The sequence below is a fragment of the Lycorma delicatula genome, chromosome 4, assembly GCF_047948215.1.
Source record: "Lycorma delicatula isolate Av1 chromosome 4, ASM4794821v1, whole genome shotgun sequence".
NCBI classification, from domain to species: domain Eukaryota; kingdom Metazoa; phylum Arthropoda; class Insecta; order Hemiptera; family Fulgoridae; genus Lycorma; species Lycorma delicatula.
In genome coordinates, this window is record NC_134458.1 from 140824698 (window position 1) to 140839478 (window position 14781).

Genomic DNA, 14781 nt, shown 5'->3' on the forward strand with positions numbered 1-14781 from the left:
TTAAACTACAAATCGATTATCAATCCCAAAAAATATTACTGAACTTGGATTAGTACTCATTTGTACAACTCGCACAAATGCAACCCTGTACTAATTACACAAAGTCCTTAAATACGATTATCATTTAATGTAATTTAAATCATTTAATGGCTATTAAATTACATAAACATTTTTTTAAATGAAAAGTACATAAAATTTTATTTCATTAATAACGTCTGATTTTTTTTATTGTTATTATTGAATTATTATTTATCATAAAAATTTGTTTACAATCAGAGGTTAATAATTATTAATAATATTAATAAATCAATATATTTAAATTAAAAAAAAAAAAAAATAAGAGATGAAGTCTGATTCAAACCGATGTGCCTTCCCCTTATAAGATCCAAATATTTCATTAATTAAAATTTTATTTGGCTACAACTCTGGAACCAATGAGAATAAGTACCACTTATGATATATTGCTGAAAAGGTCTCAATGAGCGCTTGTTACTGCAGTTAAGAAAAAATCCAAAAAATTGGATTTTGGGCTTTTTGGACACTTTTGGTTCAGTCGATTGCAATCAAAAGGGGAGGTGCACAAATAGATGTTACAACAGTCCTAAAAACAAAATTTCAACATCCTACGGCTAATCGTTTTTTAATACAAAAAATAATGAATATACTACATTTTACAGAACCGGCAAGTAAAAATGTTTAAATTATTAACACTGAAAGAAAGTACACCGAAAAAAGATGGAATAAAAATAATGATAATGAAAAACGATCATTATTACAATATTTCACTGCCAAATCATTTAACCTGATCTTCTATTTGATGAGACAATTACATTTGCTCCTGCCAATTTATCAACAATTACTAAGTATATTTGAATTTCCATGTTTATTATAAATATTAAAAAATTCAAACTTTATATTGTTACAAACATTTGACATCGGACGTTTGGTAACATTGATTAAGATTTTTCTTAATACCAAAAGTGAAATAATTTTTAAAATATGTTTTCAAGAATTGGGATTTTATAAGAAAATTAGACTAATTTCTATTGACTTAGATCATGTACGGAAAACAATAATGTTGAAATGTCTACGATTTCATCATTACAGATTTTCAAAAGATCAGCTTTTAGATTTATTAACTTAATAAATAAACAGCGTTCAAAACTTCTTTTTTAATTTTTAATGATATACACTTTTATTTAAATTCCACTTCAAATTTTTTTTAAATTAACATTTAAAGACAAGTATCACAACACACATTGGCTCTTAAATCTACAACATTTAATATTTTTCACTGAAGTAAGTGTAATTCAAAACAATATATTTAAATTGTTTACATACAATCTGTTAAAAACCAATTAATGGAAAAAAATTGTTATTTTCTTTAGCAATTAATACAGAAACTTAACAACCACAGTATAATTGTTCAGCTAAGCCTGCATTATAAAGATTAGATTAAGACATAGTTATTTATAAGAATTTTAAATGGAAAAACTAGTGAAAGAAATCAACAAAAAAATAATATTTTTTTTTGTAATAAAGTTATTACAGTTTTTTTCAAACAAAAAATATAATATGGTCATAAAAGTTCAACTAACAATGTTGTTTTATTCCTTTAATAAGAAAAATCAGAATTGCTAATAATACATTTATATACGATTCATGATAAAGTAAATATACTTTATCATGAATCATACAAAAAGTAAATATATATTTTATAATAATAATATTGTATATTATACAAAATAAATATACTTTAACATGAATCACTAATCTTATTTAGATCAAAATTTCACTCTTTATACAAGGTCACGCAAAAAACGTATAAAATAATACTATCCTATCAGAAAAGTAATTGAAATTTCAATCATGTAAACAAAGTTTTACATATAGTTACAAGTTGATCATTTAGCCTAATAAAAAAATAACGTAATGTAAACACTATTATTTCAAATACTTTTTGCTGAAAATTTTTACGTTAATTTTACTTCCGTTATTAAGCTACACTACAACAAAATACAATAAATAAAGTATATTTATATAATAATCAAAACAAACAAAAATCAAAAGTGGAATTGTAGTAAGAGCTAAAGAAAAAAAAGTATGGACAATCAACTGATATTTAACCAGATGCAATCCGCTTAGAATCCGAGAAATTTAATCGAGAAATTTATTTGCAAAATGTAATATGATAATAATCCTGACTCCACAGTCATCATATTAAAGATCAAGATAAGAAAACATGTGGCTGGAAAATGCGATCAACTATTGATTTTGGGCGAGCGATATAAATATTTCAACCGTTATATGCGGTAAGAATCGACCATTTAAAAATAATATGATGAAATTTTATACAACATGAACAGCAAAGAATAATTATTAAACAGCAACAGAGAGGCTTTTTTAAACAGTTTAATGCATCAGTAGATTTTGGAAGTGAGATTACTAAAGATCAGAAAATGTTTTTAAAAAGTTGTACTTTAAATGCAACACGGGTTGCAAAATTAAAAGTCACAACAAAGTTTAAAGTTTTAAAAGTGTTAGGAAGCTGAAAACAATGGCTACGATAACAATTATTGAATTTAGTATTATTGGGCACAGATGAAAACTATGACATCAAAACAATGATGTGCTTGTCACTGATTAAAAAAAAAAATAAGTCTTCAGCTATCTTAACTGATCCACAAAGAAAGTTTTAGCTAAAACATTCATACTATCACTTTTATCCTCAATTATCTCTAGCTTTTTCTATTAATGCATGACAATGAACGTATCCTTGCTAGCAATGTATACATTAAGATCTTACTGCAGTCTATTGTGATGCACAGTATATAGCAATTATATTTATACTGAATTCAAGGACAATACTTTATATTGAAGTACAATCAATATATTTATAATGAATAATATTTACTGATCCTACTAAAAATACCCGTATAAAAAGTTTTTAAATACCACTTGTAAATTTCAGCGTATATTATTATTAAAATTATTAACCTTTCCTTCAAACCATAGAATTGTAGTTGAATGTTTTTGCATATTTTTTTTCATAATTGTTTTAAAGAAGGAGGTAGGGCTTAACTTTATAAATAATTCTACATTATTACTGTAAAGTATCTCCTAAACTGTTTAAGAATAGTATTTAATTTTAAATGGTTGTCTTATTGTAAGTATAAAAACATACACGAGTTCACACAAACATCATTTGTGATTACTATTGTTGACTATGCAAAATTTCAGCCAAAATGGTCGGAAAATAAAATACTTATAGCTAATTAAATACTTAAACCTCTTCATTGGCCACATTTAGTTTTAATACAACTAATTAATAACCTTCTATTTATCATTAAGACCAGCATAACACGTCATAGCCTTCAGTAAGTTAATTAATATTCTTTGATGTGTATGTGTGTGTGTGTATATATATATATATATATATACACTTTTTAATCACCCTGATAAATATTCAATATAAAACCATTCAAGAAAAGTTAATAAATCTAAAATGTACAATTTATGTCTAAAATAAGCAACTGATAATGCGGGATCACAGAAAAACATTACAGAAATTACATTGAGACTTCTGTAATTTTGTACGCTAATCACAAATAATTATGTAACTAATAATAATAATATCCATTGCACAAAAATATACAATTGCTCTACAAAACTATTATAGATAGTTTCTTTCTTTAAATTGCAAAATACGACATTGTTATCAGGATGCTAATCTTCCCAGGAAAATGGATATAAACTCTTTTTCATGTTTCGAGTTTCCTTCCCTTTGTTTTATAGTTTTATTTTATCTTTTTTTTTATGGGTATATATGTATATATATATATATATATATATATATGTTTATATATATATATGTTTATATATATATATATATATATATATATATATAAAATGTAAACATAAAAGTGAAATTTATAAATCGGTGAAACATGTTGAAACATTCCTTAATATACAATACCCTTTATATAGATTTCTGTATTTGAAATAAACAAACGTCTGAAATAACACACTAGCTTGGATGGAATGTAAACCTTGACAAAAATAGTTGAGGGTTGATTCATTTGGGGATAAGCAGCTCAATACAAATAACAAAGGATATTTAATTTTATAAGTAGGAACAGGAAAGTGCCGTCATTACAAATTCAAAAGACTTTTTAAGCAAGAAAATTTTAAGAAGTTTACCTTTTGACACAAAATGTTATTAAGGTTCCGAATCAGAAAATCGATTAAATGAAAAGAATCGGTTCGATATTTTTTAACGGTTAAGGAATTAGGTAGGTTTTCCGGTATGCTAGTAAATTTATCTTGAAAAAACTTTATTTTCTGAAAAATATACCCAAGAAAATGTTTCAAACAAAACAAATTTGTTAAAATCACTCCGGTAAAATTCTAGAAATTAGTATTTTCTTCTTTTTTTAAAATAAAAATCTCAGTACTTTATATATTAAATTAATACGGCTATGTCACACGAAATTAATCAACGCTTATTACAACAGATTTAATTGTTCTAACACTAACATTGAAAAAATTAAATTTTCTGTTTACTACGTTAAAAAATAATTATAATATTACTGGTAATGATCATCTATAAAAGTGGGTCATGTATCAATAATTATGTAAAAAAATATGCAAATTTTGACGTGAAACGTCTTTAAAATCACATCGAAACATACGAGTACTAGAACAAAAATTGGAAGCGTAAAGAAAAGGTCTACATCGTCCTGTCTTAATAACTCCCTAACTATTACTCTCAGAGACGTAAATCCGGTGTCATTTTATAATTTACATGGTCAGCTCGCCCATACGACTTTGAGTTTGCGTCACTGAAGAGGGAGTTGGTGAGGAGGGTACAGCGCAGATCGGTCAAAACTGGCGCTCTCGCTCATTTCCATTCAGAGTAGCTCAAGACAGACGTGATAGCGCGGTGATTCGTGTGTTTGTGTTTAGAGTTTGTCGAGATAGATAGATTTAAGTAATAATAAGTGTATTTTGGACAATATCTGTGTAAAAAATTAGTAAACTTGCAAAAAAATATAAAAATTCAATATGTCAGCCTCAGCCCGCGTAAAAGCCAGCCGGAAATATACATTACGCATATCGTTGGAAAGGGGATGTTATGGGCCACGCACAAGTACCCCAATGTCCGGTGCCGAACGCGCGAGACTGTTTCGGGAGTGTCCCAGAGCTGGCACGGCGCGCTCAGTAAACGGCGGCGACGGCAAGACCACCTCTACCGCTGCTTATTATACCTTATGTCTCTTAATTCTCATATCACAGACCAATGCTGAACAAAATTGTCGTCGAATATTAGTCGAAATAAATATTATGTACCATTTAGTGCCTGTTTTAAGTTAAAATTAAATTTAGTACGCAGTCAGTGTCTCGTTTTTATTTCAATCCAATACACTAAACGTAGCTCGCTGACTTACAGACCGACCAATTTATCTGTAGAGATAGCCAAATAAAGGAACTAAAATTTTCCATAGAAGACTTTCAGCTTTGTTCAAAAAAATACGTTGGAGGAGTCGCTCTCCTATTTAACTACAGGTCGGAGGAACTTCATCCAAGGTCTGTAAAGTTTCACGTTAAACCAACGGCCGTATGCCCGACACAGCCCCACCCGATTTTTAACGCTGATTAGACTTTGATGTTCGTAAATAAAAACCATAATGGTAACTGATGATGTTTTTAGTAATAAATTTGTTTTTATACTTTTATTTTTTTAATTATAACATTTTATTTTTTGTTTTTATGCGACTTCATTCTTATTATATTTACATTATTGTGTTGCTTTTTACTGCAGACTTGAATACTTTTAATTTATCATACATTTGTCATTTTTATTACAATTTTATGCTTATTTTAAAGATATTCCGAGTATGTAATATATTTTTCTCCAAATATTTTTTAAAGTAGTTTTAAACAGAAATAGATTTATAGTTTTAATATTATGATATTTAACTTGCTAAAGAAAAAAAATCACTTGACATTTCTCATTTTATAAAATATAATGTTATGTGGTATTTAACTTACGAGGTGAATAGAAATAATAGTAATTGGTGAAACGATCTTTTAAATTTGATGGAGATAAAATAAACACTAATTAATAAAACAATTAGTTCAGTTTATTTCTTGGAGTAATTTGCAAAAATCATCTCCGATAAAAACTACAGAAAACAGAGCTCTCTATACGATATTTCAAAATCATTTCGTACGAACATTTATTAAATTTTATTGGCGTAAATCTTTTCTAGTAAAATGCTAAATGAATAATAATAGCAAATAGATTCCACTGATACGGCGACGGATTAAAACAAAAAAAGCTATTTCTAAACATGTTTCTAAAACATAAAAAGCAATCAATAAAATAAGAAATAGATTAGATTGGCATCCTGTCGGATGTCCATTTGCAGAACGATAAAAACTTAATAGATAAGAGACTAAACCAAACAAATATTTAAAAAGTTTAATCCTTGGACTATATATAATAATTCACTTTTTACTATCCGAATAAATATGTGCGGTCAAAATTTTCAAAAAGGTACTCAAATTTTTATATTTCATAAACCAATGTTTAGCCGTTAAATTTTATAATTAAGGATGCCTTCAAAACATTTTATTATTTCTTCCTTATATGAGATGTTTTTAGGTGAATTCAACAAAGAAGCCACTTTTTGGGCAACATTTTACAATACCCTACTTTGGGTAATTGTAAATTAACATTTTTCAGCAGAATTCTTTCTAATCTTAAAGGATTTTTTGCCATAGTTTTTTTTTTTTTTTTTTTAAATAAATTGCCAAATTTCAAAGCGTAAAGTTTATGGTTTCCTGTATTTTACTTTCTTTTTTTTATAAAGTTCTGCTAACTTCACAATTACAAATCATAATGACATGGAGTAAATTTTAAAATGTTCATTCCAAAAATCATATAAAGGATTTTAATACCTTTTTTAACGTATGAACTAGTGATCTTTTTCGTTAAAAAAAAATATTACGAATTAAAGAATAAGAAACAAGATTAAATACGGCGAATAATTAAAACAAAAAAATCAAACTCATTAAGGTTATTAAATGCAATATTTTTATTTAGAGCAAATAAATATTAAAATTGACTTTCCTGCATCAACTGATTTTCCAATAACAACAAAGAATTTGCAATACCGGGTCTCCTTCTCTACATATCGTACCATCCGGTATACCTATGCGACGAAAAGAATTTTAGAAAACTGCCAATATTAAGTATATTTGAACATTTTATTTGTTAGATTGAACTCGTAGTAAATCGATTAAACTTTGTGCGACAAAGTTTACTAGGAATTGTAATTACAGAGTTGATAGAACTTAAAAAGGGCGAAAAGTATAAAAATTAAACACTCGAAATTTGATAGAAGTAATTAGAAAACTATGACCCAACTGTTTGAGATTTGAAGGACAAATTCCTTTAGAATTCGCTAGTTAGAATCACCCAATCTAGAGCATTCTAAAATTTCGTTCTACAACTGGATTCTTCTTTTAATTCACCTACAAAAAAGCACATTTTATTTAAGAAACAAAATATTTGAAAGCAACCACCAAATATAAAACTGAAAATGGGAAAAACTGTGAATTCAACGTAAAATCTGATTATTCCGTTTCGGAGTTATTAATTCCCCAACACCACATTGCATATTTATTCGGATAGTAACAACAAGAAAATAGATGAAATTATTCAGGCATTTGCAAGTGTTTTGTATCTTCTCGTAGTTATTCCTCGAGCATTTACCTTTTTTAAACAAACATTTGAAAAGAGGGGCCGACAAAAAAAAGAAAACTGTTTGGGATTGTACTTTCTGGGGTTCCTTAGTGGGTATTAACAACCTAAAAGACCAAAGTAAGCTAATTTATTTCTATGTTAAGTACTGTTTACCTTACTTTAGGTTCATTCTTTTATACATTGATGCGTTTCGGAATAACTTCATTGTTAAAACTTATTGTACGGTCATTTTTTAAATTTTGTTAGTCTTTATATACAACGTTTAGTGAACGCCCTTCCATTTATTTGACGTCACGCCTTACTGGCCTTCTTGTTTATTTGTTATTGACGTTATACTTATCTTTTAATTTTATTTATCTATTTCCTGCTTCAGTAAATTGAGGTTCTTGAAATGGACATCCGCTTGATTTTTAATCTGTTCATTTATGATATTTTTGTTACTTTTTAATTTGAAGATTTCTAAATTTTCTAAACTGTCGATTGTTTTTCCTTTAATACAATTGTGAATTAATTTCATTGGAGTATGTCCTTCTTTTATTAAATGCGTTGCATAATTAGAATATAAACTTTTTTAAAAGATCTCATGTGTTCGATAAGTCTTAATTTTCTTCCTCTTTGTCCAATGTATGTTGCATTGCATTTACATTGTATTCTGAATATACTTATTACTTCTGTTGTATACATTTTTTTCTTCTATGTTACTACGAAAAATCATTTTGGTGTATTATTTGTATTTATAGCCATTTTTACTAAAGAATTGTTTAATCGGGTAAATTTCTTTTCACATAAATATTAATTTACTTCACTTAAAGTTTTCATTATGGTTTATTATTTTACTTTTATTTCTATTTTTATTAATTTTTCTGATCATTTATTTTTTATACGTTATTTTTTGCTATATGAAAAAGATCTTTACCTCTTTTTATATGTTGGTTTCTTTAATGGCAATTTATGTGTCTATCTATCATGTATCTAAATGCCACTTATTTTTTGCTAAATTGGGTGATTCAAATCGTAATATATGTCGTTACCTGTATAAGTTTAATTTCTGTATCCAGTTATTAATTCTTTTTATTGTTAGGTCAAAAAAATAAATAGTTTCGTCTTTTTTTTCCATGGTATATTTAATGTTATGGTGAAATTTGTTCATTTTTTAAACACTTTTTCTTCATTATTTATTTATTTTTTTAATTTTAATAGAGAATCATCCACGTATCTAATATAATCTAAGCAACTGTATTTTTCATGATATCTGGTACATTTTCTTCTTCCATAATTTGCAGGAATACTTCGCTTAGCATAGCTGATAATGGATTGTCCATGCCTAGTCTATCCTTCGTTTTATATATTTTATTAATAAATTTAAATTGTTTTGTTGAAGAATTGTTTCTAAAATTTTAATATTTCTATTTTCAAGTTATTATTTATTTTTCTCCTCATTTAGTTTTTTCTAGAATTTTTATTTTTTTTAATAATATAAATGGATATACATTTTCTATATCAGATGATATAATTCTGCAATCTTTTCTAATTTACTTGCAAGTAATTTAATTTGCAAGTAAATTCTAATTTACTTGCCTGAAAAGCAATTTACTTGCTTGAAAATAATTTAATACAAGAGAAGTTAACATTCCAAGAATTCCTACAGATTAATGACAGGTATTTTAACGAAAATATTCCTCTACATTTGTTTTCTCCTATTAAATTCAAGGGATAATATCTTTAAAAAAATTGTTTTTTTCGGAATAAATTTGCAAACCAAAAGTAAAGAGGCAAATATCTTTGACATATGCTTTATATACAGTAAATAAAACCCGTAATTTCGGTTGCTTTAGTTGCTTTCAATTTTATAATTGAAAGCATTGTAGAATTGTTTATTTAAAAGAAATTGATTTACAAATAAAAGGAATTACACATACATTTCCTGATTTTTAAATAGGGGATTAACTATATACAGGTTCTGAGCATTGTAGAATTGTTTATTTAAAAGATATTGATTTACAAATAAAAGGAATTACGCGTACATTTCCTTATTTTTTAAATAGGGGATTAACTATATACAGGTTCTGAGCATTGTAGAATTGATTATTTAAAAGATCTTGTTTTACGAATAAAAGGAATTACCCATACATTTTCTGATTTTTAAATAGTTGATTAACTATATACAGGTTCTGTTAACTTCTTTACCAAAATTCAGCCTCTTCTTAAGATTAACAAATAAAGCTAAAAATGTTTTTAAAGTTTCATTTTGATTCAATCTTCATAAGGATTTGGTTAAGTTTAATAATTTGTTATATTTTATTAAATTCTTAACATTTAACTAATAAAAAAAATCAAGGAATAGCGATTTTAACTGAATAAGCAGAAGTTTGTAAGACAAACCAGTTTTGTCTTACAAGTCTTGTAATTTTGGTATTATTAAAAAAACAATTTTTTTAAAGATCCTAAAAAATAATCTGGAACCTCGTTAATTACACAAAATAGCGCGTGCGTGTTCACTAATTACTAATAAAGCAAATAATTTTTTTATAAAATCTATTTAAGAAATCTCTTAATATAAACGTTTTGTTTTAAAACATACAAATTCACGTAACAAAAACTTATAAATATAAAATAAAAACATTATAAATGTTCAATTCTTTTTTAAATTTCAGCTTTTAAAGGTTTGCGCCAATTTAAAAACAATCAACATCAAGATTTAGTTTACTACACGTATGTGATAGGTAATAAATTTTTATAAATTCAAGAACCTGTAATTCTAATCCAAAATTTATTGGTATTTCCCAGAAAATACTTTCACTTTATCTTCCACACTAATCACGCAATGTTCTTGTTATATTGCATAAAATAATCGTCTATCAACCCCTTACGTAAAAAGACTACATCAATTCCTCCATACAAAGAAAATACTACACAAAATAGTTCTTGAATTAAATTACAAACGCACAATATCATTTTTTAAAACGATTTTTGAGCGTTTTTCAATCTGCTTCAAAATGTTTAATGTATCTAATCTTTGTATGACTGCACACATTTATTCAATTCCCATATTAATTACGTTCGAAAATACTGCCCGGCCGCAAATCAAATTTATCTGGGAATACTAAAAAAAAAGCAATGTAATTTAGGTGCATTCATAACAAAAGTATGCCGCAAAATACGTGATACGTGTACGTTTAAAATATAATATTAATAAATATAATTGACAAATAATATTAATATTTGTTTACATTAATTTACGTAAAAACAAATTAGACAAAATAAAAAACATTAATAATAAATATTAAAAAATTATCTTTGTTTTTCAATTTCGGAAGATGCCAATGCTCGGAAATAAAAAGACGTCAAAAAATCTCGGATTCGAACCGATGTGCCTTCCCCTTTTAAGATCCAAATATTTCATTAATTAAAATTTTATTTGTCTATTAGTCTGGAACCGATGAAAATAAGAACCACATATATCGTTGAAAAGCTCTCAATGAGGGCTTATAATTGCAGTTAAGAAAAAGACCAAAATCCATTTTTCTTATTAATTTTTGGGGTTTTTGGACACTTTTGGTCCAGTCGGTTGTAATCAAAAGGGGAGCTGCACAACTCTAGATGTTACAACAGTCCTGAATCCAAAATTTCAGCATCCTACGGCTAATCGTTTTCGAGTTATGTGACATACATACGAACGCACATACTTACGTACAGACGTCACACCGAAACTAGTCAAAATGGATTCGGGGATGGTCAAAAAGGATATTACCGATGAAATCTGAAAACCGAAATTTTTCTCGATCACAATACTTTCTTTAAATCGAACAGGGAAGTAAAAAAAACACCAGGCTTTTTCCCCTTATAACATCTTTCATTAAATTTACAGATCTCTTCATTTTTTCTAATCCTCCACTTATCTCTTCAATTTTAATTGGCCCTAATAATGTTATATTTTCTTCTCTGGCTCTTCAATTTCGTCAATCTTATTCATACACAAACAATCCGAGGTAACATTCACGTCTAATAACTGAATTATAATGCCTAATTTTTATTTTTCTGGAAACTGATTTTCCATTAGCTTTTGAATTACTTATTTCACCTACATATTTAAATTTATTTACTTTATTAATTTTTCCATATTCGATTTTTAATGTCATTGGAACATTTTTAATATTTATTATAAGTTCAATTTTTTGAAAAGAGATTTGTAAATCTGTTTTTTCAACTAACATTTTTAAAAGATTAATTTCAATTTCTGCAATTTTAATATCCGGGACAAAATTCTCAGATTATCTGCAAAGGACAAATAATTGATTTTGAAATTTTTACCCTTTATTTTCTAACTTTAAAATTTTCATATTTTTTTATGGGTTCAATTTTTGTAAGGGTTTCTTTTAGTTCTTCACAGTTCAGTAGATTTTTAAAACGACAGGCTACAATTTTAAAATTATCACCATTTTTAAACATAAACTTGGAGGATGATATATCTTTATGTTACTTTAGAAGTTCTATAAAAACTTCTTGTATTGTTCTTTATAAAATTTTATTGTATTTCATTTATAAATTCTATAGCTACCTGATTCAGAGATTCTTTCATCTGTAAATCTAGTTTATGTAACACTAAAATCCTTATATTCTCTTGATTTAAGGTATATGTAAACTGTTTTTATTTACCGATTTTCAAAAGCGGGTTTATGTTTATGGTTTCAGTGTAATTTACGTTTGTTGTTCTGCTCTTAAAATGGTTTCCACGAGACTCCGATTTCTCTCTGTGGCATGTTGGTTTGGGTACTCCAGAATTATTAAGCCCAATTAAAGAAATCCTAAGCACCACTTCCTTAAATCCTTAAGCACCATTTCTCGTGGCGGAGAATACCTCTACAGAGTTACCCCCTGAAGTGTTTTTATCCAAAGACGTTTCCATCGTACTTAAGATATTAAATTAAGTTGTGGTAAAGAAATAAACTCTTTTCAGAAATAAAACTATAGTTGCTAGCCCTAGAGTATGAAATAAAGTCGCCTAACCTGAGAGATAGACGCTGACCAACCGCCGTCCGATCAGGAAACAGAAGCGACTCAGTATACGTTTGTGTTTTGGTCCGTATGTTGTATTTTATTTCCCACCTACCCTGAATATTCTGGAAGTATCACGGAAAAAATCTTACATAGAAATAAATCTAGAAATATTATTTTAGAAAACCAGGGATTCCAGTAAAATTAAAAAAATAAATATGATTACAGATTAGTGAAGAAAGCAAAAATATGAAGAAATAATGGAAGAAAGTAAGTCAAAAGTAAAAAAATGATTAAGATATTATTTATTGTGGTTCTAAGGTGCCCAATTCAAAAAGAAAAAAACAATTTTAGAAGGTTGCGATGGAATTTTAAAAAAACCAATGGCAAATTTAGTAAAAAAAAACATATATACTCATTTTATTGCTACATCAACTATCTTAAAATGTAGCTTTGTAAAAAAAGTACAAAAATCAATGAATTTTGCAAAATTTATTAAACGAATAAACAATTTGATAAGAAAACAAGACATATTTATCTGTAGTTTATAATTTAAACAATAAATTTAACTATTAATCTTAATCGTAAAAAATGCGCTTTAAGTTAGTGAAAAATAAAATATTTAAAGATATGTTGTTGCAGCAATAGGCCTAAAAGCAATACGGGAGGAGCAATCTTCAATTTACGATTTTAATAATAATTTTCCTATTCGTTTACACTATGACTTCTAAAATGCACTACTTAACTATCTACTACAAATTTAATAATAAAAAAAAATCCTTAACAATACAGCCTCATCTAAAAAGTTTTAGACGTTAAAAATCAAAATATATGGAGAAAATTTATTGAGACAACAAAAAATACTTAAAAAGTGAGGTGCTTTTTTTTCTCAAAAAATATTTTAAACATTTAACAATGTTCTAATTTCGTATCGTAGTACATTTTAGGTAGATTTCGTAAGAAAGCTACTTATTGTAACGGATACCATGATTGGACTTCCAGAAACCTTTGACATAACTTCCCATTTCACATCCCCCAGACGCCAAAATCACTGTCACGTCAACGTTTATATACATATATATATATTTATATATCTATGTATGTAAAATGTAAGTATGTAAATTACTGCCGTAATTTTACGTCAATCACTTTCAAATTGATACATAAAATATAACGACATAAAATCTAGTTAGAGTTCTTTAATGAGGAAAATCGGACCGTAGAGGTGGGAATGAGGGGGGCTTTTTCGAAAAAACTAAAATATCGCTATAACTTTACTATAATAAAAACTTTTTTCATGCTATAGGGCTAAGAAGAAAGCCATAACTCCATTATTTTTTAATATACAGAGTAAAAACTTATTTATTGAATTAATTATTTGTTACCGTTAATGAAGATCTAATGACTTTTTTTTATAATCACCACTTTTTAGATGTTTGAATAACTCTTTTATTTGTTGACATACTTCTACTTCTATGTCGAGTGCTGTTTCTAAGTTAATAATAAGTCAAACTTATTTGAGTACAGTAAGTTTTGACAACGGAGTTATTCCGAAACGCGTCAGCATATAATAAAAGAATAAAGCTAAGAAAGGTAAACAGAACTCAACGTAGAAATCAAGCGTTCTTAGCAGAAAAATAATTATTATCATAATAACAAATTTTTTTACTTCTTTCTAGTTCATAAAACTATTTGTAGACCATCTAATTCTGCAAGACAAAAAATTACTTTAAAATTAAATAAACAAAGTACTCAGAGGCCCTTAATTATCTCTTTATTCAACTATGACTTTTTTATAAAAATAGAATTCAGTTTCTTTAGTCTTTCATTGTTTACCTGATTCAGAGGACTGTACATTTTTAACATGTTAAATATAAAATTAAGGTAAAACTATTTTTCGTTAAACAATAATCAATTCCAAGAAAAAAGGGAGAGTGTCCTTGGAATTCACCTTTAAGGGAGTTGTAACGGTACTTGCAACTAAATAATTTTTGTGATTTAGTAAAAGTGATTTG

The 14781-nt window shown here is 27.0% G+C and overlaps 1 protein-coding gene across 5 annotated transcripts in view; it reads right to left on the reverse strand.

Moving 5' to 3' along the window:
* The window catches only part of LOC142323919 (transducin beta-like protein 2), a 254531-nt gene that overhangs the window by 194453 nt on the left and 45297 nt on the right, over window positions 1-14781 (reverse strand). The gene's annotated exons all lie outside the window — the stretch shown is intronic.